This window comes from Cnephaeus nilssonii (genome assembly GCF_951640355.1).
Source record: "Cnephaeus nilssonii genome assembly, chromosome: 4".
In the NCBI taxonomy this organism is placed as follows: domain Eukaryota; kingdom Metazoa; phylum Chordata; class Mammalia; order Chiroptera; family Vespertilionidae; genus Cnephaeus; species Cnephaeus nilssonii.
The window spans coordinates 62,253,144-62,280,734 of NC_137075.1; the positions used below are offsets into that span (position 1 = coordinate 62,253,144).

General features: G+C 45.1%; 1 protein-coding gene across 1 annotated transcript in view; it reads left to right on the forward strand.

The window, feature by feature from the left end:
* The first annotated feature begins 10,265 nt into the window (after window positions 1–10,265).
* Window positions 10,266–27,591, forward strand: part of TLN2 (talin 2) — a 410,048-nt gene continuing 392,722 nt past the window's right edge. Inside the window, 1 exon segment of the mRNA XM_079767908.1 lies at window positions 10,266–14,368. The gene's annotated coding sequence lies outside the window, so the exon portion shown is untranslated.

Sequence of the window (27,591 nt, forward strand, 5' to 3'; positions counted from 1 at the left end):
CAAAGGACTGTGCTTCTATAAATCATATCGAATGTCTGATATCCTAACCAAAAAGAGAGAGAGAGAGAAATCAGGGACAGATACTTCTGGCTATCTAAGGAAAGTGCACAGCACAAAGGCAATGGTATTGCATAATAAAAGCAAATATTCATTTGAAAGGTTTATGTGAACACGATGTAACACAGTGAGTTGGCTCCAAAGGGAAAGACATATGTGTGGTTGTGTGTGTAGATTGTGAATTAATCTAGTTACAATGACACAATTGCTCATAATAGCAACAACGAAGTAAATGTATTAGAACATGTGGGGAGCAAGGGTTGCCTAAAGCAATCTCCCCCTTTATGTGGAAGGGAACAGCAAGCTTGACTGAACACCTTGACACTACCTATGCTGAAGGATCCCAGACCATCACGGTGTGATCAGTTTACTCCTGGTTTTCATTTAAAAGAGGAAGCAGTTTGCAAACCAAGGTTTTTGTCTGGCTTTAGAGGCACAAGGAGACCGGCCAACTTTTAAATATTCTGTTAATCTCAGTCAATGTATGTAGGGCCCAGTCCCTCCACTCTCACTGCTGCCAGGAATTAGACACACACATGAAAAGAGATGAGCAGGAACAAAACACGCCCGGTGCCTTCATGATGGAGAACATTTCCCGGTTCTTGGCTCTGCTAGCGGAGACTTGGACCCTGGGAGAAACACTGTCAGTTTCAGTATTTGTGGAGACAAAGAACAGGACTCCTCCCAGCATGGGCTTCTCGCCCACCTTGCTGGGGTCCCCGTGGACTTCAGTTAATTTGAGCCCACCTTGCATGGGGGAAACACATGGGAAGAGATGGGAAGGTAGCAGGGAACATAGTTAAAAACTCCAGGAAACAGACTCAGACTCTGAGATTTGCATGCAGGAGGTTGACGGGGGAATGCTCTCAAGAACCACACCTGCCAGGGAGTGAGGAAAGCAGGACAAACAGGAAGAGGTTGGACGGTGATGCAGTCACACAAAGGCCTGAGATCCTAAGGGAAGCTCTGCTGCGGGGCAGCTCTTCAGTCTCCCTTTGGCCTTTATTGACACCCCCCCCCCCCGCCCCCTCCCCGATACACACATCAACCATCTAGTCATTGGACACTGGCTTTTCCACCCCTTCGACACACACACTTCCCAGTAGGGTTGGAAAGGGACTCAGATAAGAGTCATCAGCCGCAACACTCCCAGCAGGTGGGGGAGGGAGTGCCTCAGTGGATGCATGGCAGCAGCCACTGCGGAGTATAAGATGTGTTCCAGACATTAAGGAGCTTACACTCTAGTTGGGGGAATAAGACATGTGCATTAACTATAGCACCAGGCAATCCTATATAATAAAAGAGTAATATGCAAATTAACCATCACTCCGTGACAAAATGGCAGCGCCCATAGCCACAAGAAGGCGGTGCCCAGTCCTCTCAGCCCCACCAGAGTCCCCCAGGGATCGGGCCTAAACAGGCAGTTGGACATCCCCCAAGAGGTCCCAGATTGGAGAGGGTGCAGGTTGGGCTGAGGGACACCCGCCCCCACCCGCAAGTGCACGAATTTTGTGCACTGGGCCTCTAGTCTATACTAATAAAAGAGTAATATGCTAATTAGACGGGGAGACCTTCCAGATGACCTTCTGGACAAAGCCAGGGCTGCGAGGGCTGGCTGAGGCAGCCGGGGCTGCGAGGGACGAGCCCGTTGCACAAATTTCATGCTTCAGGCCTCTAGTAGATTATAAGTGTCAGATAAATGGCACTGATTACTATATATGTTTTATAGGTGTGTAGAGAAATGATAGAAATCTAGAAGTGGAATTGTAGATTACTCGAGTCAACCTGCTCAATTTACAAATGTTAAAAGTGAAGGGGCATTTCCAAGGTCACATATCACCTAGGTTTCCTGATTCCCATTTCAATCCTTATCCTCCTCCTCTTTAAAATGCTCCGCTGGCTGCCCTAGCCAGTTTGGCTCAGTAGATAGAGTGTCGGCCCGTGGACTGAAGGGTCCTGGGTTCAATTCCAGTCAAGGGCACATACCTCGGTTGCAAGCTCTTGTGTGGGAGGCAACCAATCCATGTGTCTCTCTCAACTCATTGTTTCTCTCTCTGTGTCTCTCCCCCTCCCTTCTAGTCTCTCTAAAAATCAATGGAAAAATTTCCTTGGGTGAGGATTAATAAAAACATTTAAAAAATAAATAAACCCTAACTGGTTTTGCTCAGTGGATAGAGCGTCAGCCTGCGGACTCAAGGGTCCCAGGTTCCATTCCGGTCCAGGGCATGTACCTTGGTTGCAGGAACATCCCCAGTAGGGGGCGTGCAGGAGGCAGCTGATTGATGTTTCTCTCTCATCATGTCTCTAACTCTCTCTCCCTCTCCCTTCCTCTCTGTAAAAAATCAATAAAACATATTAAAAAGAATAAATAAAACAAACAAACAAACAAATAAATAAACAAATAAAATAAAATGCTCCCGTTGGAAGTGATTTTACTTTTGATAGGACTGGTCTGTGTAATCTTGAATAGAACCGAGTAAGACAGAAAACAGAACTCTCCCAATAGGTCCTCAGTTGCAGAAGAATTAAATTCAAACTTATATATTTAGTCTTAATCTTAAAAACTATCAGTCAAGACTTGGGACTAGAAAGTTTCCCCTTAGCTTATAATTTCACGTTTCATCTCTTGTCTGTTGTGGCAATGTGGGAGGCTACCATCTCTTCTGAAAAACGGCCAGCCCAGCTATGTTCATTTTGTGGAAATGAAAAACCACCAGACCACACTGGTGACATCCAGCTTCTGTCTACTTTATTTGGTAAACCGTGACTCTAGCCGCTCGTAGTGCTGTCTTCCAAATGACAGCATGACTTTTCCTCTAGGAACTTCCAGCTCGTTTCTCCCCATCCGTGTAAGTGACTTTCTCAAACAGGTAGGGTGCTTTGTTGGCAGGGACAGGAAGGGCAGCTTAGATAACACTGAACAGAGTCGATATTAGAGATCTGAATTCCCCGGTAAGTTGTTCATTCCCTCAGTCATTCCTTTAATGGCTATTTGCTCAACACCTACTTTGTACTAAGTACTACGGTAAGAACTGATGACTTGACGATTCCCAAGACATGACGCCTCAGGAAGCGAGCCATCAGGCAGCTCGACCTGGTGGACAAGACAGACGTGTGAACATGAGCCACGTGTAAGTGCTATGATTAAAACATCATGGAGACATCCGTGGTGGGATAGCGCAAGAGCTGCCTGTGGTACAAAGAGTCCCAGTTGCTTGTTTTGTTTAGCATAACACATCATTTGGCCTGAACCCCACTCATTGTGTGTTTATTCATTCCGGAAATTCATTGGGAGCTTTCCATGTGCCCAGCACAGTGCTAGATGCTAGAAACACATCTGATTGAATGACCTGGCACTGTTCTCTAGAAAGTCCTTAATAGTGAAAAGTTTTAATTAAAACATCTATTTGTTTTTGCTTTGTTTTCTGAAGCATACACAAGGCGAGGGAACCCAAATGTCCCATCCAGTCCATGTCCAAGCCCATTGCAGGTCACTCCAGTGGTTTAGAGCTTGGCTGGCTTCTTCCTGACCCAGGTCCCTGCATCTCTTATTCAACATCTCCTCTGCCCTTTGCCTCTCTGACTGGGGACACTCTCGCAGTTCTTTGCTGTTGGGTCATTCTAGTGGTTCTTTTTGTCTTCTCTCACTGACCTGGAATCTGAGTTCCTCAATGCAGCCTGGAAATAAACAATGATATTCCATCCTGGACAGTCCCCCCCCCCCGCCCCCCCCGCCCAGCTCTCATCCATGACTTAGCCGCAAGTTCAGTCCCCCGCCGCCCATCCTAGGGGAAGCTGCTGTGCCAAGCCCCTGCCGTGTTTCCGCCTGTGTCCTGTCTCTGCAGAGAGCATGCAGGTAGAATGAACAGGCTCATGTGCACACACGCTTTTGACACTTTGGAGCTTTTCCCTTCATAAATGGTTCATTCTCCAGCCCAAAGACCAATGACCGTTTTGTGGGAAAATAGGGGTGAACTGGGGTGGGGTTGCCTCCTTAACTCAATGCTGAATGAGGTTGTTATCATAGAGTCCCTGTGGAGATCAATATTTCCAGCCTCATGTCCTGGTGATCCTGCCTCACTTCCCTCCAATCTCTGAAGTCTCAGGTCTCCACTCCTAGTTTCTTGTTGGGCCACCCACCCCTGCTGCTCTCAATACCTTGCATCTTCCAGGAAGTCTCCCTCCACTAGTCTGTAACTGTCTACAGTTCTTTATCCTCAGTCACTTCCAGGGAGGCCCTTAAGCCCCTGTGCAGTGTTCATTCTCACCTCCACATGTGTGCTGCCTTTGCAAATCCATGATGGGTCTTTCACTATCACTGGCACATTTTGTCAGCCCATCATGAGCCAAAACTTCTGCAGAACACAAAAAGTAGGGCGGGAAGGTGGCAAGGTGAAGTACAAGCATGACCAGTCCCTGCCACGGGCTGTACTGATGCTTATTGTCAAGAGGGTGCTCTCATTGACTTATATTAAGAGTATGGAGAAATGCATACATCTTTATAGTGTAGGCTAATGGAGTGTAATTAATTCATAAGGAAACTCTTCAGAGACACATCCTATATAATAAAAGGCTAATATGCAAATAGACCGAACAACTGAACAATCAGTTGCTATGACGTGCGCTGACCACGAGGGGATGTGTGTGGACCATGGCGGGTGTTGGCCTTGGTGGAATGATGGAGCAGATGATCAGGGGTGCTAGACCAAGGCAGGGCGCCAGTCGCTGTCATTGGGGCAAGCCTCTAGTGGTTACTGAAAATTCCTTGCTCCTGCATGCTGTGATCCTACCCTGCACTCGCACCCACTGCCAGCGCCGGCCCTGCTCGCACCGCAGCTGGCGCCAGAACTGCTGCTCACACCCGCTGCCAGTGCCTGGCACCAGTCCCAATCACTCAGTGCCATCAGTGGGTGTGAGCGGCAGCTGCCGGCCCTGATTGCCCCTGGGGGCTTCTCCACCTCCCCCTGCTCCTGAGGGGCAATCAGGGCAGCAGCCACTACTCACACTTGCTGACAGCACCAGCCCCAATCGTTCCACACAGTCAGCGAGTGCGAGCAGGGCCTGCGCCGTCAGTGTGTGGGAGCTGTGGCAGCAGGAGCGGGGCTGCTGGCAGACAGCGGATGGGGGTGGGGGGCTGCGGCGGGAGGGGCCAGGTGGGGTCACGGAGGATGGGCCGAGACCCGCCCCTGTGCCTACCACCGCAGCATCACTGCCCACAGTTCCTTTCAAGGTGCACGAATTTGTGCACTGGGCCCCTAGTAGTGCTATAATAACCATCTCCACGAGGCAATGTACAATGGGAATGGATGTGAGGCTCAAAACCCTCAGCACTTACAATAGGGTTTTCCCCAAATGGTCTCTGGGATGATTTCAAAGGAAGAGCCTCAGTCAATCTGGATCTCTTGGTGTAAAGCGTAGGCCAGGCGTCCTCAAACTACAGCCCGCGGGCCACATGCGGGTGTTTTTGCCGTTTTGTTTTTTTACTTCAAAATAAGATATGTGCAGTGTGCATAGGAATTTGTTCATAGTTTTTTTAAACTATAGTCTGGCCCGCCAACGGTCTGAGGGACAGTGAACTGGCCCCCTGTTTAAAATGTTTGAGGACCCCTCAATCATTCAAATGTTTGAGGCATTTGAATGAGCAGCCCAGTGAGTCTCAGTTTGAAAGCCTCTGTTTAATGGGAGGCACACCACCTTGTAGGGAAATGCCCAATGCTTAGAAAGCCTTTCAGCTACACAATGGCTCTCTGCTTGGATTTATCTGCAATTCAGGGAATATTCTGTCTCCCTGGAGATTTCCTCCCCAGAGAAGACTGTTTCCATTTTTCTAATATTTTATAAAGGAAATTATTCTATAATACATTTCAGATTAGGTATGAATAATTTCTTTTGTAGATATGAATGGGCTTTATTATGCAAATGGAGAAAATTCCCAATAGGTTATATTTAGAATGTTATATAACTGTAGAAGCCCCAGCCCCCCATGACAATATCAGCTGCTTCTGAATAGAACTAGACTCTTTAAACCTTAAAAAACAAATAAAACTTTTGAAACTACAGGTTTTCAGTTATTTGATGCAATTTAGAGGGATTTGGAGTCTTTAAAAATATATATTTTTATTGATTTCAGAAAGGGAGAGGGAGAGTTAGAAACATCAATGATGAGAAAGAATCATTGATTGGCTGTCTCCTACAGGCCTCCTATTGGGGATTGAGCCCGCAACTGGGACATATGGCCTGACTGGGAATTGAACAGCTACTTCCTGGTTCATAGGTTGATGCTCAACCACTAAGCCATGCTGGCCAGGCTGGAGCCTTCTTAATGGTAATTCTTGTGATGATATATTTCCATGAGCTTTGCTGTAAATATTCCAGTTCAACAAATTCTAAGATTACGTGGACTTTTTCGGGGAAAGCTTATTCTTTCACACACTAACGCTAGAACTAGAATACCCCATTTTGCAGCCTCAGTAAACCATTGATTCAGGTGGCAGTCAGTCACCAAGGAATGAAACCACTTGATAAGAGGCTGATGGGAACTTTACAATATTCAGATCATGATGTCACCCCCTGAACTCACTGGTCAATCTCAGCTTCCCTGAAATGTGGGCCACCTGGCATTATGTGCCCCCTGATGTGAGGCAATATGAGACATGCAGCACTAGCTTGGAAGTATACTTGCCCCAAAATTAAACCTGAGCCCCAAAGATGAGCCTAATTAAGTTGACAGACCAAATTCCATTTTACAAGAAATCCTATCTAATAAAGAGGGCATATGCTAATTGACCATCACACCCTCACAAAGATGGCAGCATCCACAGCCAATAAGGAGGGAATATGCTAATTGACTGCCATGCCCTCAAAGATGGTGGCACCCACAGCCACAAAATTGCAGCGCCCAGTCCCCCAGCCCCGCTGGGGCGGCAGGTGCGTGGCACAGCTGGGCCTGCCCCCAGGCGGGTCTGGCCACTCTGCACGCCTGCCTCTGGAGTCCCCCAGTCTCCTCAGCCCCCCAGCCGCCCAGGGCCGGCCCGAGGTGCAGGCAAGCCTTGGATGGCGGCTGCCCAGCTGACACCCAAGGCGCAGGCAAGCCTTAGATGGTGGCTGCCCAGCCGCCCAGGGCCGCCTGAGGCTCAGGTAACCAGGGCCGGCTGAGGCTTGCGCTGCCAGCAGTGGCAGCAGCAGAGGTGTGATGGGGTGTCACCTTCCCCTGATCGCCAGGTTGACTCCCGCCCCTGAGGGCTCCCGGACTGTGAGAGGGAGCCCCCTCCAGTGCATGAATTTTCATGCATCAGGCCTCTAGTAAGGAAATAAAGGATGGAGTTAAACAATGCCACAAGGGAGATCCAGAGTGTGAAATATTCTATAAGACAATTGATCAGTTTTCTTCAAGTCAGTGCCATAGAAAACAATAGGATGGGATACTCCAGATATCTAGATGAAAAGAGACTCGAGAAACATAGAAAACAAACCTGATGTTTGGCATGTTTTAGACAGAGTATAGATTGGGTACTAGATGATACCGAGGAATTATTATTAATTTTATTTGTTGTAACAGTGGCATTGTGCTTGTATAAGTAGGGGGTGAAATCATACAATGTCTTTAATTGTTGAAATTGGATGATAGTATACCAGGTTCAATATACAATCTCTTTACCTTTGTTATATGTTTAAAATTTTTCAAAAAAGCATATTATAATTAAAAAAAACCCTCTACCTGCAAAGAACAACAAAGGAAGCAAGCAGCAGAATAGTATGTTACCATTTGTGAAAAAAAGTGAACATGTTTATTCTTTATAGGCATAGGATATCCTGGAAGGATATGCAAGAAACTGGTAAAAGTGATCACCTCTGGAGAGAGGAACTGAGTGATTGGAGGACAGGGGTGGAATGGAAACCATTCAAATAACTTCTTGAAGAGGGGATGAAGACATTATAAAAGGAGTGAAATTAGTTGTTATACACTTGGCTCTTATGAGTTTATTTCTCCCAATACCCTTGTCATCTATTAGTTGTAAACTGGGCATTTGTGGGGCACATTTGACTGAGTTAACTTATTTAAATGACAGTAATATATTTAATAAACATGTATTCATTGTATGCTGCTATGGGTGCTGGGCTTTAGGGGACAAAAAAGGTGAGTCAGACACTTGTCATTAAAAGGATAGGGCTTAACATCAATTTACTAATGCTTTCTTTTTTACTTTAGGCATGAAAAGGAGGAACCTCAGGATGACTACTTTTATTTTGACTGATTTCTGATTCATTAAGAAATGTATTTATTTGTGCCAAGTAATATGAATAATAAAGATTTTTCAGTCAGAGGTATGACTGAATCTCAGTGAATATAGAAACTTTATGTGTTGGGGATTCTGTTCTTAAGTTACTGTAGCAAAAAGGATCATTAAATAAGAGAATAGCATGAAGTGGAGTTAGAGAGCTAAGTGATAATAAAATACCACTTCATTCCATTGATTATATAAAGAGCCCTATTTTTTCATAGTAGCCTTTGATTCTGAGCTACATATAAATACATTAAAAAAGATAGAACCCTTTAAATTCAAAGGAGACCAAAATGATGTTTTTGCAAGTGATCTTTCTGATGTTAGGGAAAATGAAATATTATGACCTTATTTCTATTTTGTCTATGGGTAGAAAAAGTTAAGCTAATTGAATTGGTGCTGAAGGTTTTTGTTTTAAATCTTATTCAGATTGCATTGGGGAAATATTTAAAGAATAATGTTAAGAGCTGATGCACTACAAATCATTTGAATGGCTATTTTCTTCTTTTCCCTTCCCTTTCAAGCTCCCCTCTAACTTACCTTTGACAAGGCACTGTATCATGCCAACTTTACAGTCTTTGCAAAGTAGCTCTAATCATGAGAATTCTGAGTTTGTCAAAATAAAGATAGAATACTGTTATAATGACCAAAGTCTGACAAATCTCAATGGAATCACAAACTGAGGACAATCAAAACTTCCTAAACTGATGGAGCTCCAGGAGATGGATTCAAAATATACTCAAATTGGTGAGACAAATACTGTATGAGGCAGTTCATCAGAAATCCTGCACTGTCGTTGACCTTAAAGGTTCCAGGCCACCCTAAGACACCTGCTTTGGGCTGGTTTGAGCAACAGAGCATAGGGCTACCAGGACCTACACAGCTATTCCACTGTGCCTGGTCTTGGTCAGGAAGAACCTTTTCCTTTGGTGTTTTCTAAACCTCTGAAGCTTATAATTCTGAGGGAAGTGACTAGATGAAAAAAGACCTTTAAAGACCTCTTATCAACAGAATCAATTTGAATATCAGGTGTGGCCTCTCTAATCTTTCCAACCCTCCTGAAAAGCAAGGGCTGTAATTTATTCAGTGGGATTCTGCACAGCTGGGAGGAAGAGTGTTTTGTTCATAATGAGTGCTGGCACCAACTCAATAAATATTTTTAAAATTGATTTAAAGAAATAGGCAGGTTACAGTTGTGTGCAATTTATTTATTTTGTCTTTGATGTAGACCCAAAGTCATCATTCATCTCTCTGAAGTTAAAACAAATATATTCATGTAATTTCTATCAATACTCACTATATTTCAGTTCATCACCTTTAATTATGTAATAAAAACACTTAGTGACAAATATGAGCTAATCATCTTATTTGTTTAGTATATATCTATTCCATTTGAGATAGATTTAGAATATTTCATACATGACAATAAATATATTAGTTTTAAAGTGGGTCTTAGCCTAGACAAATTGTTTTAAGAGTTTTATGGCACCTATCTATAATAAAAGCATAATATGCTAATTAGACCAGATGTCCTTCCGGATGACCTTCTGGATGAAGCCAGGGCTGTGAGGGAAGCCGGTGCCCCTGTGCCAGCAGCCGGGGGAAGGAAGGCCTACGCTTGCATGAATTTCGTGCATCGGGCCTCTAGTAAATAAATACATCTCCAGAATCAAAGAAGTCAATCTTATTCAACATATTTTAGTGATAGAGGGGCAATTTACTATGACCCCAGATTTAACAAAAAAATTTTTTAGTGTCAGACTTTCTATAATACCTTGCTGTTACAGACCATTTAAGAAAAGCATGCTTATTTATATAACAATTTTTAAAATGGCAAATGACTAAAGAGACTTAAAAGTTTCATATTTATTAAGAGTTTTGATGATATACAATAAAAATATTTCAAAAACATTTTTAACAACCCCTTCTCAAATCAATAAGTGACCAAATGAGAAACATCCTACCTCACATACTGTTTATATTAACCATTTGACTTGGATTAAAGATAAGTCCAAGTTAGTATAATTATTGGTACTCTTCTAGACCGCATGTTTCTTCAGACATTTCAAGAACCTTCCATAGTGTTTTATATACATCAGAAAAAGAAAAATTAATTTCAAGCATGTCCTATGTTGGGTACAATAATAACAATCGTTTCCTGAATCCATGTGAGTAATTTCTCTTAAAAAGACGTTTAAGTCTGCATCTATCATTCCATCCTGAACAGTCAGAAATGAGGTGAGACCCCATACTTACAGAAAGCTAAAAACCTAAAATATAGCCCAGCCATTGTGGGTCAATGGTTGAGCATCCACTCATGAAACAGGTCATGGTGGATTCTGGGTCAGGGCACATATGCCCAGTTTGGGGCCCAATTACCAGTGGGGGGCACGAGAGGGGGGTGCAGGAGGCAGTTTATCAATGTTTCTCCCTCATCCATGTTTCCTTCTCTCTTTTCCTCTCCCTTCCTCTCTCTAAAATCAATGAAAATATATTTAAAAAAACCCCAAAATATATTAATCTTTGCAAAATGTCAAATATCTGCCTTTCAAATAAAATGAAAGTAACTTAATTACATGCTGCACTGAAACTCAGATAATATTCCCTCTATAATTATCAGGTAATATTCTCTCCTAGAACTTGTAATTAAAAAAAGAGTTGGAGAGGTTTCTGTAAAGCTAGAGATGTCAAATGGTGGTAATAAGAAGCCTAAGTATCTTGCTTTCATCTTGGTTCTGAGTATAGGCAATTTGTAGAAAATGTGGTTCCCATATCCCCTTTCTCCAGGGAGTGGACACAACTCTGAAAGGGGGATAATGTCATAAACTGTTGGTGTATTGTATTAAAAGAACCACTAGAAGATATCTCAACACCACACAAAATATAATCTTATAAACAAACGAGGAACAAGTATTTGGTAGAATTTCTTTTTTTCTCTTCAACATGGACACGGTTGGGTTTGCTCAGGTATATACATATGCACACAGAAGTCAGGAGGTTAAGACTAATAGTGCAATGCGGGGAGGGGAGCAACTGCGTATCATCTGGCTCTTCAGCACCAATCAACACCTGGCATGGTATTTATAGCTCTAGCTTGTGGAAGAAAATGGATTTCAGTTCTAGATGTATTTATAATGGTTTACTCCCCCAAATGCTGCACTCTTTATTCACACAGAATGTGGTGCTTTGTATTTTTTTCCAGTTCCTGATGATCTGCTTGGCAGGAAGAGGACAGTCTGAAGGCTTGGTAAATTGATTAGATGGAATGAGTTGTACAGGTTTTTTGCTGGTCTACAGTAACCTATGGTCACTGTGCCTACTACACAGAGAGAGGACTAATAGCCAACTCTAAATTTAGAAATATCTTTTCAGACCTCAGGGAGGAGTCTCATTTTCAGAGCACTTACTGGTTACTGGTAAAAGCAATTTTACATCTACTGGGAAATGGTTGAAAAACATACTGCTAGGCAATAGAATAGTTAGAATTGGTTTTTCTAAAGAAATAGTAAATGGCTTTGGGGTCATAACAGGTTACAGAAACAGAGGTATGATAAAAATAAGTGAAATGTCCAAAATCAGTCGGTTCGAGGTCAGGACTAAAGCAAAATGTTCTAGGATTAATATTCTTTCTCACTGGGGGAAATGTTTGACTGATGTGAAGAGAACCAAAAATAGTGCTAATTAGATTAGCAATTCACAGACACCTGCACTTTGCACCTCTGCATGTTTTAGGGTTTGGCTGCTATTTGGAAAAGAGTAAATTACTAGATGAAACTAATGCTCTAACCCTACAAGCTCGTAGCATCCCAGAATTTTGCTGATAGTCTATTAGGAGAAAGAACTTTTCAAATATCTTAGGAACTAGCCAAGTAAATAAGAAACAAATATGCTATTTTCATGAAATGAATATTTATTGAGCACCCGCTATGTGCCAGGCCCTCTTGTATGCACGAAGATGCGGATAAGGTCCTTGCTGTCATGGGACTTACCGTCTAGCATTAAACCGCATCGCATTGGCAGGCTGTGGAAGATCATGGGGATGCTTTGAGAAGGTTGAATTAAGTGACAGAGAATCTTGAAATCCAGTTTTGGGGAAAAAGAACTGATTTTTGAGATGTTTGATGGGAAGCCATTGGGCCCTATCTAGCCAGGACTAAAGGAAGAGAAAAATTATTTTGCAAAGTCTTTTCTATTTTGATGAGCTTCTTTTGTTGTAAACCTGGCATGTGAAACACAACAACATGGTTGCTCTTTGTCAGTAAACCGAGGGACAAGTTAGCTGGCATAATTTATTTATTTTTAAATATATTTTATTGATTTTCTACAGAGAGGAAGGGAGAGGGATAGAGAGTTAGAAACATCGATGAGAGAGAAATATCGATCAGCTGCCTCCTGCACACCCCCCACTGGGGATGTGCCCGCAACCAAGGTACATGCCCCCAACCGGAATCGAACCTGGGACCTTTCAGTCCGCAGGCCAACGCTCTATCCACTGAGCCAAACCAGTTAGGGCTAGGTGGCATAATTTAATGAGCTTATTACCGATCTCTTACAGTAATCAATAAACATTTACTTAACCAACCTGAGGTGGCTTGCTGCCATCACCAGTTATTCTGTTAGACTGGTAAATGTTGAAAAAGCTGTGGTGAGCAGAAACATTTTACCTGTACAATTAGAAACAGTCTATACCCTGTAATTTTGAGGACTTCCTCAAGTTGCCAATTAATTGGTTTTCTGACTGTGCTTTTTGATTTATAAAGTTTATTCTCTACTATAAGTAACAAAGTTGTACTCTAAGGTTATAAAGATCTCTGTGACCATAATAAAATCAAGTTCATCAGCTTGGACAAAGACTTGCTATTGTTCTTACAGAATGTCCAGTCTTATCCAATGTCCCAATGGACTTCTTTAAGATAGTTTCAATTTACAAAATCAACTCACTCTCTAGTTCAGAGAGCAACAGTAGTTTCGTGCTCTGTTAAACATCAAAAAGTTGAAGTAGTTTCATTTATGAGTAACTGGAGAGATTTGCTATCTATTTCTTAGAAGAGGGGTCTATTTTGGTCCTTTTGTACTGGCATTAAGGGGAAAAAAAAAGCCAGGCCTTTTCTTATTTAAAACTTTTTTGAAATTACAAAAATAATGTGCTTCTTACTGAAAAATCAGTAACTAGAACTAAGCAGAAAAAGAAAATTCACTCACAATTCCACCCATCACTGAGAGACCTAGTTAACATGTTGGTGTTTATCTGTTTCCCCTCTTTTCTGCCTCCATATATGTTTTTAATTGGAATCCTATAGTGTATTGTGATTCGTTTCCTCGCCCACTTAACCTTCATATCGCTCCAGGTCACCTTGCATCATTTCCTGATGACTGTTCTCAAAAAGACCTAAGTGATCACTGACCGGCAGAGTTTCAGAGTCTGCGTGCCCAACACGTGCAGAGCCCCGCCGCCAGTCCCCGTAGCAGAATAGCCCGCAAGGTCCTCACGCGGGAACCGCACCACTTTCTCCGGGGCCTGGGCAGTGGTGGGGAGAAGCGCTCTGCGGACCCAGGGGCCCCATTCCCAAAGATGCCAGTCTCCCCCACCCCTCCCCACCCCAATCTCCCTTACACAGCAGCGGTCCAATTCTGGGGAGCCGGGGTCACCCCGCGCGCCCCTCTTCCCGTGACAGCTCGGCCGGCGCGTCGCCTTCCCCCGCGGACCCTCCAGCACCGGCCGCGGGCAGAGACCCAGGAGGGGCGCGGGAGCGCCAGCGCTGGCCCAGCCGGGAGCCGCGTCCAAACCGGAGCCGTGCGGAGACTCGCGGGGCCGCGCCGTCCCTGAGTGATGACGCGCTTCCTGCCCTCCCCGCGCTCGCGGGCCGTGCGCTCGCGCTCGCCCTCGGCTCTTGTTCCGCGCCCGGAGCCAGCGGCGGCGGCTGGGGCTGAGGCGGCTGCGGAAGCGGAGCGGTCGCCGGGCGCGCGGGGGAACGCCGGCTGCACTCCCGGGCAGGCGCTCTGCAATGAGACAGTAAATGCATCCCCCGGTAAGGCGCACGGCTCACTCGGGTTTTCCTCCTCCTCCAGCTGCATGCACGTTGCATGAATTTCTCGTGTCTTTTCCCTCCCGACAGAAGGAAAATGTGGGTGGTTTTTTTCCTTCCTTTTGCATCTCGTGAGTGATGCCAATGCAGGAAAAAACCCGCACGCCTCCCAGATGTGATGCTCTAGGAGGGCTTTCTGCAGGAAAATAAAAAATAAAATAAAATCAATGCACCTGCCTACTGCACATGTATGTTTCACTGCACTCGACCCGGGCGCAGCGGTTTGCAAACAGCCTCGCAGCCGGCGCCCCAGAGCGGATTCCTGGCCGCGGGCAGCCGGTCCCCTCCGGCTCCGGAGCTCCCGCTGGGTTTCCGGTAACTGGGCTTTGAAAAGCGGCCTCGCCCGCCTGGAGTGTCCCCTCGGCCCCGACCGGGCCCCCGTGCCAGGAGAGTTGGCGCGGGCGGAACGGCTTCATTCCAGCACTGGCCGCCCCGACTCCAGCGCCACTTTGCAAACAAGTCTCCGGCCAGGCTTCGGGCAAAGACAGCCCGCTGGTGCCCAGCCCCTTCCCCAGTCCGGACTCTTGTACCTGCCTGTTCCACGACTCCCCCTTACTTGGCAATTTCGTCACCAGAAACTGCTGGTCGCTCGCCGAGGGACGGGGGCAGCGCCCGCCTAGAGCGCGAGAGCAGGATTTGGATTCAGTGTCGCACTGGACTAGCGGCGCCCTCTCCTTCTGTGGCCGCACGAGCTGAGATTTCGCGCCCGCTGGGAGCCGGGGTCCCGGAGACGGGCATTTCGGGATTCCCGGAGGAGACCGAGGAATGACGTTCCAGGGCGCCATATTTTCAGTGGGTCTTGGCTGCGGAGGGGAGGGGGCGCACAGTTTTTGGGCCGGGGAGATAGTGCGGCGCCCCCGCACGAGCGGTTTTCGCCGGGAAAGTTTGGCTCCGAGGCCCGCGCGGAGGCGGCTGCGCAGGGCGAGCCCGGCGGCTGTCCCCGCAGGGGCGCGCGGCTGCAGCGCTCGCCAGGCCGGCTGGGGTTGAGGGCCCGGAGCCGCCGTCAGGGACACGCGCTCGGCTCGCCTCCTTCCCCTGTCCCGCCGAGACCGGGCGTTTGGGCTCCGAGGCTCAGGAACACGCCCCTCTCCCGCCGCCCCGCTGCCCGGGCGCTCCGCCGGAGCCGCGCGCCTGGCGGCGTCCCCCGGTCGGGCGCGGGGTGCAGAGCTCTTCCCCAGCGCCTGGGTTCTCCCGGGCGCACCGCCGGGCGCGGGAGCTCCCTCCCTGCGGGAGAAGAGGCGCCCGGGTTTGCGGCGCAGGGCCCAGGGCCTGGCTGGCAGTCATCCCGGCCGCAGAGCAGCCTGAGCCTCCTACCGCCTCTGAGGCTGCGGCGGGGACAGCGGGAGCGCCCGCGGCTGCGTGCTCCGCGGCCGCCGCGCTGCCAGCTTGCGCTGGCGAGGTAAGGGGGCGTTTCCAGAAGTTGGGTTTTCAGGTGACGCGTGGGGAAACTTGGATTTTTGTCGAGGTGACTTGGGAAATGGGAGTTGATTCAGAATCCCCTTGTCTTGTGAAAACTCACCTCCGGGTTATTTCCAGAAGATGAGGGAGGAGTGCGCTGAAGTGTTGGCGTTGTCCAAGACTCAGCTGAAGACAGGAGGGAGGGATGAGGTCCTGGAGAAATGGATCCCCAAATGACAAGCACCCTGGCATTCTTAAGTCCACTCACTTTGGCGTCTAATAGTACCTGGGTGTGCTGAGCTGTGGCACTCGCCAGGTTGTTTGCTGTTGCCCCTTCTCTGGAGCTTGGAGTTAGCGACTTCGCAGGAATGAGTGGTGGGGGGAATGAATCGTTGCTTTAAAAAAATGTTTTTATTGGTTTCAGAGAGAGAGAGAGAGAGAGAGAGAGAGAGAGAGAGAGAGAGAGAGAGAGAGAGAGAGAGAGAGAGAGAGAGAGAAGAGCGAGAGAGAGAGAGAGAGAAGAGAGAAACATCAATGATCAGGGAGATTCATTGATTGGCTGCCTCTTGCACATCCCACGAACCCAGAACCTGGGCATGTGCCCTGACCTGTAATCTTAACTGTGACCCCCCTGGTCCATAGGGTCATGCTCAACCGCTAAGCACGTGGAAATTTTTACTTTTCAAATAGATTGTTTTCAAATAGATTGTGACTTTTGCTTTGCAAAGGGGCAGGGGAAGTGTGTGTTTGCTGACCAGCAATCAACTGAATGGAGGAACGTACCAGCCTTGTCTTCTTACTGAAATGTTGCCATGGTATTGGGATCATGTCAGCACTTTGGGGCTTCATCATTGGAGAGCCTTCCGGGGGTCACAGAATGGGAATACGGTGGGAGGAGGGGGAAGCTTCCATCTGGGAGATGTGCCCTGTGATGGCAGGGCCTAGCCTGCTGCTTCCTTGTCCACTTCATTAAGTGCCTCCACGGTGAATGTCAGCGGTCTTCCTGGCTTGCTGATTCGTGATGTCCATACAAAACCGAGGCGAGGTCCTGGCTGTGACAAGTGGCCACAAGAGAGAAGGCACGCCTGCATGGATGCTGGACTTTTCATTGAGCCCTAGAATTGTGGGAAGCACCCAGAGCCCAAGGTACATTTCTCTAAAATTAGCATTAATGTACTAATGGAGTAGAGAAATCGGTTGCAGAAAGCTTCCATCCGTTTTGTAAAGTTCCCACTTGAACCACAGAAACACAGGGCTCCTCAGACGGGGGAGTCACTGGTTTCCCTCTGCCTTTGTGCCCACTCTTTTGGGTATTGGTGTTGCACTTCTACCTCTGCAGGGAAAGTGAGCTTTTTTAGTTGCCCCTGTTGTGTGAGTACTGGGCATATTCCTTATAGGAAGAGGCTCATATGTGTGTGTCTTTAATTCACCTACTGCTAAAACTATTTGTTCAGCGTTTTTCAAACACTTCCCTAGAGTATTTTTAAGCGAAATCAAGTTTTATAAAGAGGGGTGTGTGTGTGTGTGTGTGTGTGTGTGTGTGTGTGTGTGTGTTATTTTTGAGTCCAGTTTCGCTTATATTTCTAAAGGCCCGATGCATGAAAATTCATGCAAGAGTAGGCCTTCCTTCCCCCAGCTGCCGACACTAGCTTCCCTCTAACACCTGGGACCTAGGCTGACTTCCCTCGGGCTGCCCGCAGGCACCTGGGACCTGTGCTGGCTTCCCTCTAGCCCTGGCTTCATCAGGAAGGACATCTGGAATGACATCCGGTCTAATTAGCATATTACTCTTTTATTATTATAGATTATAGTGATTCCCCCATTCCTCCACTCCTTGTCAGCATATCATTAGTTCCCAAGAGCAGTTATAGATGGTTATAGGCCCTTGCCCATTTAGCCCAGTGTCAGCTGAGTGTCAGCCCTTGGACTGAAGGGTCCTGGGTTTGATTCTGGTCAAGGGCATGAACCTTGGTTGCAGGCTCAATCCCCACCCTCTAAAAATCAATAGCAAAACTATCCTTGGGTGAGGATTAACAACAACAGAGATGCTTACAGGTGGTAAACAATATAAATTTTTAACAACTGTGCACAGAAAAAAAATCTATACATCTACATTTAGCATTATGTTTTATAACTACATGCATGTCACATGTACATGTGTTAAACATCCTATATAATAGAAGACCAGCCACCAAACGGCAGAACGATCAGAATGACTGGTTGACCAGTTGCTATGATGCGCACTGACCACCAGGGGGCAGATGCTCAACGCGGGAGCTGCCCCCTGGTGGTCAGCACGCTCTCACAGTGGGAGTGCCACTCAGCTGACTGGGATGAACTGTGCTCCCACAGCAGGCCGATCCCTGCAGGCCACGCTCTTACAACGCGCAGTTTGACATCTCAGTCCCTTCCCCTTCCTGAACTATTCCTGCAACACCTCTTCCCTCTGGCAACCATCAAAATGTTCTCTGTATCTATGAGTTTGTGTATTTTTTTCTTTAGATTCCACATGTAAGTGAAGTCATGGCATTTGTCTTTCTCTGTGTGACCCATTTCACTTACCATTATACCTTCTAGGTCCATCCATGTTGTTGCAAATGGCAAGATTTTATAATTCTTTTTTTGTGGCTGAGAAATATTTCACTGGATATATGCACCACATCTTTTCCCCCACTTGTCTATCATTGGACATCCAAGTCACTTCTATATCTTGGCCATTGCAAATAATGCTGCAGTGTACATAGGGGTACATAAGTCTTCTTGAATTTAATGTTTTGGGTTTCTTCGGATAAATACCTAGAAGTGGAATTGCTGGGTCATATGGTAGTTCTATTTTCATCTCTCTGAGAAACCTCCATACTGTTCTTCACAGTGGCCACATAAATTTACAATCCTACCATCTCTACATCCTCACCAACACCTGTTGTCTGTTGATTTATTGATGATAGCCACTCTGACAGGTTTGAGATGACATCCTACCATGGCTTTTAATTTGCATCTCCCCGATGACCAGCTCTGTTGAGCATTTTTTCATTTGTCAATTGGCAATCTGCATGTCTTCTATAAAGGAATGCCCATCCAGGTTCTCTGCCCATTCTTAAATAGGACTGTTAGTTTTTTTGGTATTAAGTTTTATGAGTTCCTTATAAATTTTGGATATTGACAGCATATCAGATACATTATTAGTGAATATCTTCTCCCATTCAGTAGGTTGTCTTTTTGTTTTGTTGAAGGTTTCATTTGCTGTGTAAATACTTTTTAGTCCCATTGGTTTATTGTTTCTTTTGTTTCCCTTACCTGAAGAGATACATCCAAAAAAATATTACTGAGAGGGAGGTAAAAGATTCCGCTGCCCACTTTCTTTCAGGAGTTTATGGCCTCGGGTCCTATATTCAAGTCTTTCATCCATCTTGACTTTACCCATGCATATGGTGCAAGAAAGTGATCTAGCTTTACTCCTCTGCACGTGTCCATCCAGTTTTCCCAACACATTTATTGAAGAGACGATCTCTACCTCACTGTATATTCCTGCCTCCTTGTCATAGTGTAATTGACCTTATAGGTGTGCATTCATTTCTGGATTCTCTATTCTGTTCCATGGATCCATGTGTCTGTCTACATGCCAGTACCATGCTGCCTCAACCATTATAGGCCTGTAGTATATAGTTTGACATCAGGCAGGGTGACACCTCCAACTCTGTTCTTCCCTCCCAAGATGGCTACAGCCATTCAGTGTCTTCTGTGGCTCCATATAAACCTATGGGTATTTGTTCTAGTTCCATGAAAAATGTATTAGTACCCTGATAGGGATTGCACTGAACCTGTAGATTGCCCTGGGCAGCATGGACTCTTCAACAATTATTCTGACCCAGGAGCACAGTGCCTCCCTCTACTTACCTATATCTTCTTCAGTTTCTGTCCTCAGTATCCTAATGTTTTCCAAGCTATAGGCTTTTTACCTCCTTGGTTAAATTTATTTCTAAGTATTTTATGTTTTTTTTTATGCAATTGTATATGGTATTGTTTCCTTAATTTCTCTGATAGTTCTCTATTCATGTATAAAAATGCAACTAATTTCTGAATATTAATTTTGTATCTTGCTACTTTATAGAATTAATTTATCAGATCTAATAGTTTTTTGGTGGAATCTTTAGGATTCTCTATAGTATCGTCATCTGCAAACAATGTCAGTTCCACTTTTTTCATTCCAATTTGGATGCCTTTTATTTTGTTTTCTTGACTAATTGGTGTGGCTAAGACTTCCAAAACTATGTTGAATAAAAGTGGTGAAAGTAGATATCCCTGTCTTGTTCCTGATACTCAATGGGAAAAGCTGAAAGTATTGAGTATGACCTTAGCTGTGAGCTTATCATATATGGCCTTTATTATGTTGAGGTATATTCCCTCTATACCTATATTGCTGAGAGTTTTTTTAAAAATTATATTTTTATTGATTTCGAAGAGAGGAAGGGGGGGAGAGAGAGAGAGAGAGAGAGAGAGAGAGAGAGAGAGAGAGATTAATGATGAGAGAAAATAATTGATTGACTGCCTCCTGCATGCCCCCTACTAGGGATTGAGCCTGAAACCCAGGCATGTGCCCTGACCAGTAATCAAACCGTGACCTCCTGGTTCATGGGTCGACAGTCAATCCCCGAGACACAACGGCTGGGCTGTTGAGAGTTTTTTAAAATCATAAATGGATGTTGAATTTTGTCAACTGCTTTCTTTTTGCATCTATCAAGATGATCATATGATATTGACTTATTTGTGGATGTTGAACCATCCTGTATCCCTAGAATAAATCCCATTTGATCATGGTGTATGATCCTTTTAACATGTTGAATTCGGTTTACTAATATTTTGTTGAGGGTTTTTGCATCTGTGTTCATCAGGGATTGGCCTATAATTGTGTGTGTGTGTGTGTGTGTGTGTGTGTGTGTGCGCGCGTGTGTACCATCCTTATCTGGTTTTGGTATCAGGGTAATGCTGGCCTCATAAAATGTGTTTAGAAGAGTTTGGAAGGATTGGTATTAATTCTCCTTTGGATGTTTGGTTGAATTTATCAGTGAAGCTGTTTGGTCCTGGACTTTTTTGGGAGGTTTTTGATTATTGATCCAATTTCTTTGTTAGTAATCAATCTGTTCAGATTTTCTATTTCATCATGATTCAGTCTTGGTACGGTATATTTTTCTAGGAATTGATCTATTTCTTTCTTCTTAACTAATAATTTAATTTCAGCAAAGTGATGCTTTATTGGTATACAATTGTTCATAGTGGACTCTTATGATCCTTTGTAACAGAGATGTCACAACTGATATCTTTTTTTGCTTCTCTTAACAAAGTGTTATAAATTGTGCTTTGTTGCCTCTTGCCTGATTCTTATTATAACTTCATGGCTTGATCAAAGTTCCTGCATTAGTTTTCCTATTAAGAAGATTTTGTAACTTCAAAAGGTTAGAAAACCCCTGTGTGTTTTGGAGAGTTGCCTGCCGATTCACCAGGCTGTGTGGTGTGTGTGTTGTGGTGTATGTGGCATGCCCAGACTCTTGGGACAGTATCTAAAACTTGTGATCTGTGACATTATTGCTTCAGAACTTTTGAGTCATAATGTTTGCTTGGAGATTTTGGGTGGTGTTTGGCCAATACAGGATGTACTAAAAAAGTGTTAAATAATTCAAAGTTATTTTTATTGGTACAAAAAAATGTTAAAGACAAGAAAGAAAACTTAATAAGCAGGGCCAGAATTACAGTGTAACATATCCTACTGGTGCCTTTTTAATTACAGTTCTTTCCCGCCAGAACTTTTTAATCCTATTACTTTTATACTTAATGAGGAGACTAGTTAAAACATAAGCCAAACACAATTATTACAAATAATGGGGATAAATGGTGGGTATAACCAGATGTTTTGCCTAAAGTTAAAAGAATTAAGGAATCTGAACTCTGTCAGACTTGCCCTGCAGGCCCTCCCCACATCTCCTTCCCCAAGAGATTTTGAAAGGAAAAAAAAAAAATCTGGTGAGGGGGTGGACTGGAGATAAAAAAACAAAAAAGAAACAAGATGTTTAAAGTAGGCTTCTCCGGTCCATTGACCATCCTGACAACCCTGGGTTTAATGGCAGATGCCATTTGAATGACAACTGGTGGACAAGGCCGAGCACAAAGTGTTTTGGTTCTAAGAGCCTTTATTTATGTGTCACTCTGAGTTTTGATTTAAGGCTGGGCTCGTTTGCCACCCATTACACAGTGGATTTTCAGAGTCAGTGCCAGGACCATGGCTTTGCTTTTCTCTTAACTACTAATTTAATTTCAGCCAAAGTGATGCTATTCTGAATAAGTAGAACAAGTCATGAATATTTGTATTTCCTTTTTACTCATCTAACTGCAGTCTTAACAAAATTCTCCTTGTCTGCCATTCACTTATTCAGCAATTGTTTTTGAGGGCTTGCCATATACTTCATGCTAAGAAGACATCTCCTGCCCTCACCCTGAGTTTTTAGGCAGCGACATTCTTCGTGCTTTATGTATCTTAATAGATCGGGTGGGATGAGTGTGTGATTAAACAGCACTTAAAGGACAGCACAATAAAAAGATGATCAGAGGATGGGAACGAGCAGTTTCCAAAAGAAGAAATGCTATTGGATAAGTGTGATTCTCAATTTCTGTAATGGTTAGGGAAATGCAAATGAAAAAACAAAGAGATACTAGTTTTCTGTCCATCCCATTGATCTACATTTTAAAGGTTGGTAGCATTCTCTCTTGGATGGGGGGGAAGGGGGGGCAGGGGGGACGGTGCAACTCTCTGACTCTTGGTGGGCGTATGAATTGTTGCAGACTTTAGGGAAAGCAGACAGTTTCTGTGAAAGTTTGGAACATGCATGCCATGTTTGGAGTCCTGTCTTACAGAAAACAAAAAACAAAAACTCAGCACAGAAGGATCTGTGTGTGAGGATGCTTATTGTAGGATTATTCAAGTAAATAAACTAGAAGCAACATGAATATCAATCAGTAGCATGAATAAAATAGAGTACACCTTTACATCCATACTATGGATTGCTTTGTGAAGGGTGTTCACGATATACTAAATGTAAATAAAATCAAGTTGCAGAGTATCATATATTGTATGTTCCTATTTCTGATTTAAAAAGAAGCAGCCCTATTTGTATGACCTTGGAGAAAGATGTGGAAGGACATGCAAAACTTAATATTGTTTAATGAGCAGTGGAGAGTGGGGGTGATTAATTTGCTCCATCTACACCTTGAGTGGTTTATTTGTTCAAACATACAGGCTTTTCTACATGAAAACACTTTAAAATATTATTTGGGTAATGAATAGGTAACGCATCCGGAACCATTTTGGAAACAAAAACTGGTCAGTATCACACTTGTTTTCTCTGATGCCTGCAACAATTTTTTTTTTTTAAATCTCTTTGGGAACTTTCAGTTAATTATATTCTAAAATCCTGAGTTTCCTAACTTTTAGATAATTTCTTCAGTGTAAAGGATGGCTTCAGGAAAAGCTGTTGACCTCAAGCCCCCCAGGAGAGTAGTGAGCGTAAGAGATCACAAAAGCTCTAGTGGGCACTCTCCTCACCCTCACCTGAGGGAAGACCAATGGTGGTCCTTGGAGCGGAGGTGTGACTAGTAGCAGCATCTTGCGTTCCCATCTGAGCCCTGGAGAGGTCAATTTCACCGTTTAATGGCTGTGCTGGCATTTGAACCCAGGTCTCCTTCCACACTGTCCCGAGCTTAGCTGATTACTCCACCTGGACCATTCTCAATCCTGCCTCCTAATGTGATTTTTGGAACTTGATAAAATGTATGAGTTCTTGGCAGTCACTGCTAAAAGCAAACTTTCAAAAGCAGGGGAACCTCCCTCTATATTTTAAAAAGTACATACCACGTGACCCTATGCATGCTGGTGGGAGACCCCTGGGGAGCCAGGACTCTGCTGCCCAGTTTGAAAACCATGGCTGAGATTCACAAGCGAGACAGCATCAGAGTCACCTGGAAAGCTTGGTAAAAGCCCAGATCATCTAGCCAGAGTTTCAGAGCCTCTGGGTGGGGTCTGATAATTTGCATTTTTAATAAGTTCTCAGGTCATGCTGATCTTGCTGGTCTGGGACCACACTTTGAGAACCACTGGTTTAGAGAAACCGCTTCCTCGGTTTTGCAGAATCTGTGCTCTAGTCCATTGCTTTGCCCTATCCAGGACTGCTAGCTCCCAACTGCTCACCTGCCTGCTTTCCTGATTGCCCCTAACCACTTCTGCCTGTCAGCCTGATCACCCCCTAACCACTCCCCTGCCAGCCTGATTGATGCCTAACTGCTCCCCTGACAGCATGATTGCCCCTAACTGTCCTCTCCTGCAGGCCTGGTCATCCATAACTGCCCTTCCCTGCAGGCCTGGTTGCCCCCAACTTCCCTCCTCTGCCGGCCTGGTCACCCCTAACTGCCCTCTCTTACAGGCTTGGTCCCTCCCAACTGCCCTCCCCTGGTGGCCTAATTGCCCCCAACTGCCCTGCCTTGCAGGCTTGGTCCCTCCCAACTGCCCTCCCCTGCTGGCCATCTTGTGGCAGCCATCTTGTGTCCACATGGGGGCATCCATCTTGTGTGTTGGAGTGATAGTCAATTTGCATATTACTCTTTTATTAGATAGGATTATTTTTTAATGTATTTTTATTGGTTTCAGAGAGGAAGGAAGGGAGAGGGAAAGAGATAGAAACAGCAATGATGAGAGAGAATCATTGATCGGCTGCCTCCTGCACGCCCCCCACTGGGGACTGAGCCCACAACCCGGGCATGTGCCCCTGACCAGAATCGAACCTGGGACCCTTCAGTCCGCAGGCCGACGCTCCATCCACTGAGCCAAACCAGCCAGGGCTTAGTGATATTTTATAGATAGATATATGTGTTTAATCAACAGTGAAATTCAAAGTTCATGGATATTGTTTAAGTATTCTGTAATGGATTTCTATGGGAAAGTGGAGAGGACTGTTAGAGATTCTCTGATTCCTGTTTTTTTGCTTTTTCATCATACATACATATATATTTAAGACTTGATGTCATTGATTTTTTAAATAAAAAGTTAGCTACTTTTGAAAAATATTGTGAAGAAAATGGTGAGCATATGATAAACGTTGTTTAAATTGCATTGTAATCTGATCATTGGCGCTTTTTTTTTTGTTTTTGGAGGAGATAAGTGAATAGCCATTAATTTCAACAAGTTTTTATTACAGTGTCGCCAGAGGGAACACATTTCTAATAATGCTTATCAGTGACACATGAGCGCTTGGTTCCCTCGGGCCCCTCACTTGTATGGACGTCCTTGAGAAGCTTGGATGACACAAAGCTCAAGAACACAATCTTCCCTAAAAGGCTCCCCTCCGTAGTACTAGTGGATCCCCTAATTCCAAAATTCTTTAGTAAAGAAACACTTGTTCTGTTTTTAGCTACTTAGTTTTAGTGCATTTTATTCTTTTCTAATGATTACCCATGTAAGTTATAAACAAAGCAGAATTGGTCACAGTAGTGGGGTGCATGGAAAGCGCAATGGGAGGGAAAGTTTCCTGAAGGAGGCCACACTTAAGCTGGGCCTCGTGGGATAGGTCTCTTCTGGAAGGCTCTGCATCCTGGCTGCACAGTGGGATCACCTGGGGATTCTGATTTAGTTGGTTTGGGTGGGCCCTGGGCCTTGGTGGGTAAGTTCTCCAGGTAATTCTGATGTGTAGCCAGGGTAGGGAAGAGTCATGTACGGTCATCTGGGTCACTTTGCTTCATTCCTTGAAGATTTTATTCATCTGGCCCACAGTCCCTCCTCCCATCAACATTTTTGGTGACTTGAACATCGATATAGCTTGTCCACCCAACTCAGTCCCTTGACCAACTCTCTTTCAGTTATCTTTTTCTCTACCCTATTTCAGCTGTTACTCTCATTGTTCTCTCTAGACACCTGGTTCTCAGCATTTTTGCCACCCAGAGTATATTTGGCAACATCTAGAAATATTTCTGTCTGTTACAACTTGAGGAGAGGAAGGGGTGCTGCTGGCATTGAGTGAGTGGAGGCCAGGGATTCTGGTACACACCCTGCCATGCACAGGTCAGCTCCCACAACAATTGTGTGGCCTAAAACACCAGCAGTGCCAAGTTGAGAAACCTTGCCTTAGTGTCCTTGACTTTTTATTTAACCCCAACTTACAAGGAGAAATACATCTTATGTGATGACCTAATACAAACACACATATACCACTAAAGCAGGTTTCCCAAAACAATATTTACCCTTAGTAGGTATAATGTACTTATACTTAATGTACTTATACTTCTCATTCTGACTCATAAAAAAAAAAATGCTGATCATGATCCACAAAATTGATTTTACTACCCACTAAACTTGCAGCTCATTTGAAAAACATGCTGGTTGTAAACCAATAACTGTACCTCCACCAACATTTGACAAGCATTCCAGGCTGATCCTCACCCTTTCTCTTTCACCTAATTCCCTTTAGCACCCAGTTCCACCCAGTCTTCACCCGACCAGGGACGGTCTCGATCTGGTGACCCTTCCACTTACGTTGTCCATCACCCTTCTCCTGTCCTCATCACCGCCCCTCGCCCCCAGCTGAGGGACTCATACACTGTCAACTCCCTCGACCCTTTCTCCCTTCATCTTCCTTGAGAAAACCCCACCCTCTGTCCACCCTGCTCCCGCCCCAGGTTGAGCACGTTGGCTGGAGAAAACATGCGGCCGTCTGTATCATCTTGCACTCGATTCATGACCACACCTCCAGGGAACTCTTGGCACAGCTGGGTTCACTATGTTTCTGTCCCTACCCCACGCTCAGCTGATGACCTGGTTTATTTCACTGAGAAAAGGAAGCAATTAGAAACTAGTTTCATCACCTGCCCACGCGGAATCTGGAAGCCTACCTGTACCATACGCACACGTGCATTGTAACCATATGTACGGTGGACCCTGTTCTCTGTTGGCATGCAGGCCTTTCACTCATGCATGCATCCCCAGTTTCCCCCTCTGCTGGATAATCCCTGTGAGGAACATGCCTGTGGTTGCTCATCAAGGAAAAAGCAGCAGCAGCAGCAACACCACCTCTTGACCCGATGTCCCAGTCGGCTGTCCTCCCATTCTTGGACTCTCCCTTCTGGGACCTACTTCTGAAAGGATTATCCTGCTCTCTGCTCCATTGCCTCCCCTCTCATTCTGTCTGGAACCCACTCCAGTTCAGCTTTTGCCCCATCCCTTCACCAAAGCCACCAGTGGTAGCCAGGCGGCCCACCTAGCTGCCATCTTCTGCAGCCTCTCAGTACTAGTTAGCCAGCTGATCGCTCTCTCTGGAGACACTTGCTTCACCTGGGTCCCACGCCTCTGTCCTCAGTGGGCGCTCGTCCTGTGTCCTGGCCGCTCCAGCTCCAGCTCTCCTGCCAGATCTCCTCCGCTGAGCGTGTGAAGGTTGGAGGCGCTCTCTCACACGTCACTTTGTTTAGGCGTCAGCCTCAGTGCCACCTCCTCAGAGGTCTCCCTGCATCTCCCAGCCCCTGCTCTCAGCCTCTTCCTATTTTGTTTTCATATCATTTATCGTCCCCTGATATTACATCCATGACTCGTTTATTGTGTGTCTCATGCACTGGCTATAAGCTCCATGAGAGAATCCATCTCTGGCACCTTGTCCCCAAGTGTCTAGAACAAGCCCGGCACCTAGTAGGTGCTCAACAAAAAAATGTTAAATGAGTAATTGATGAAGAAAACTTGCTGG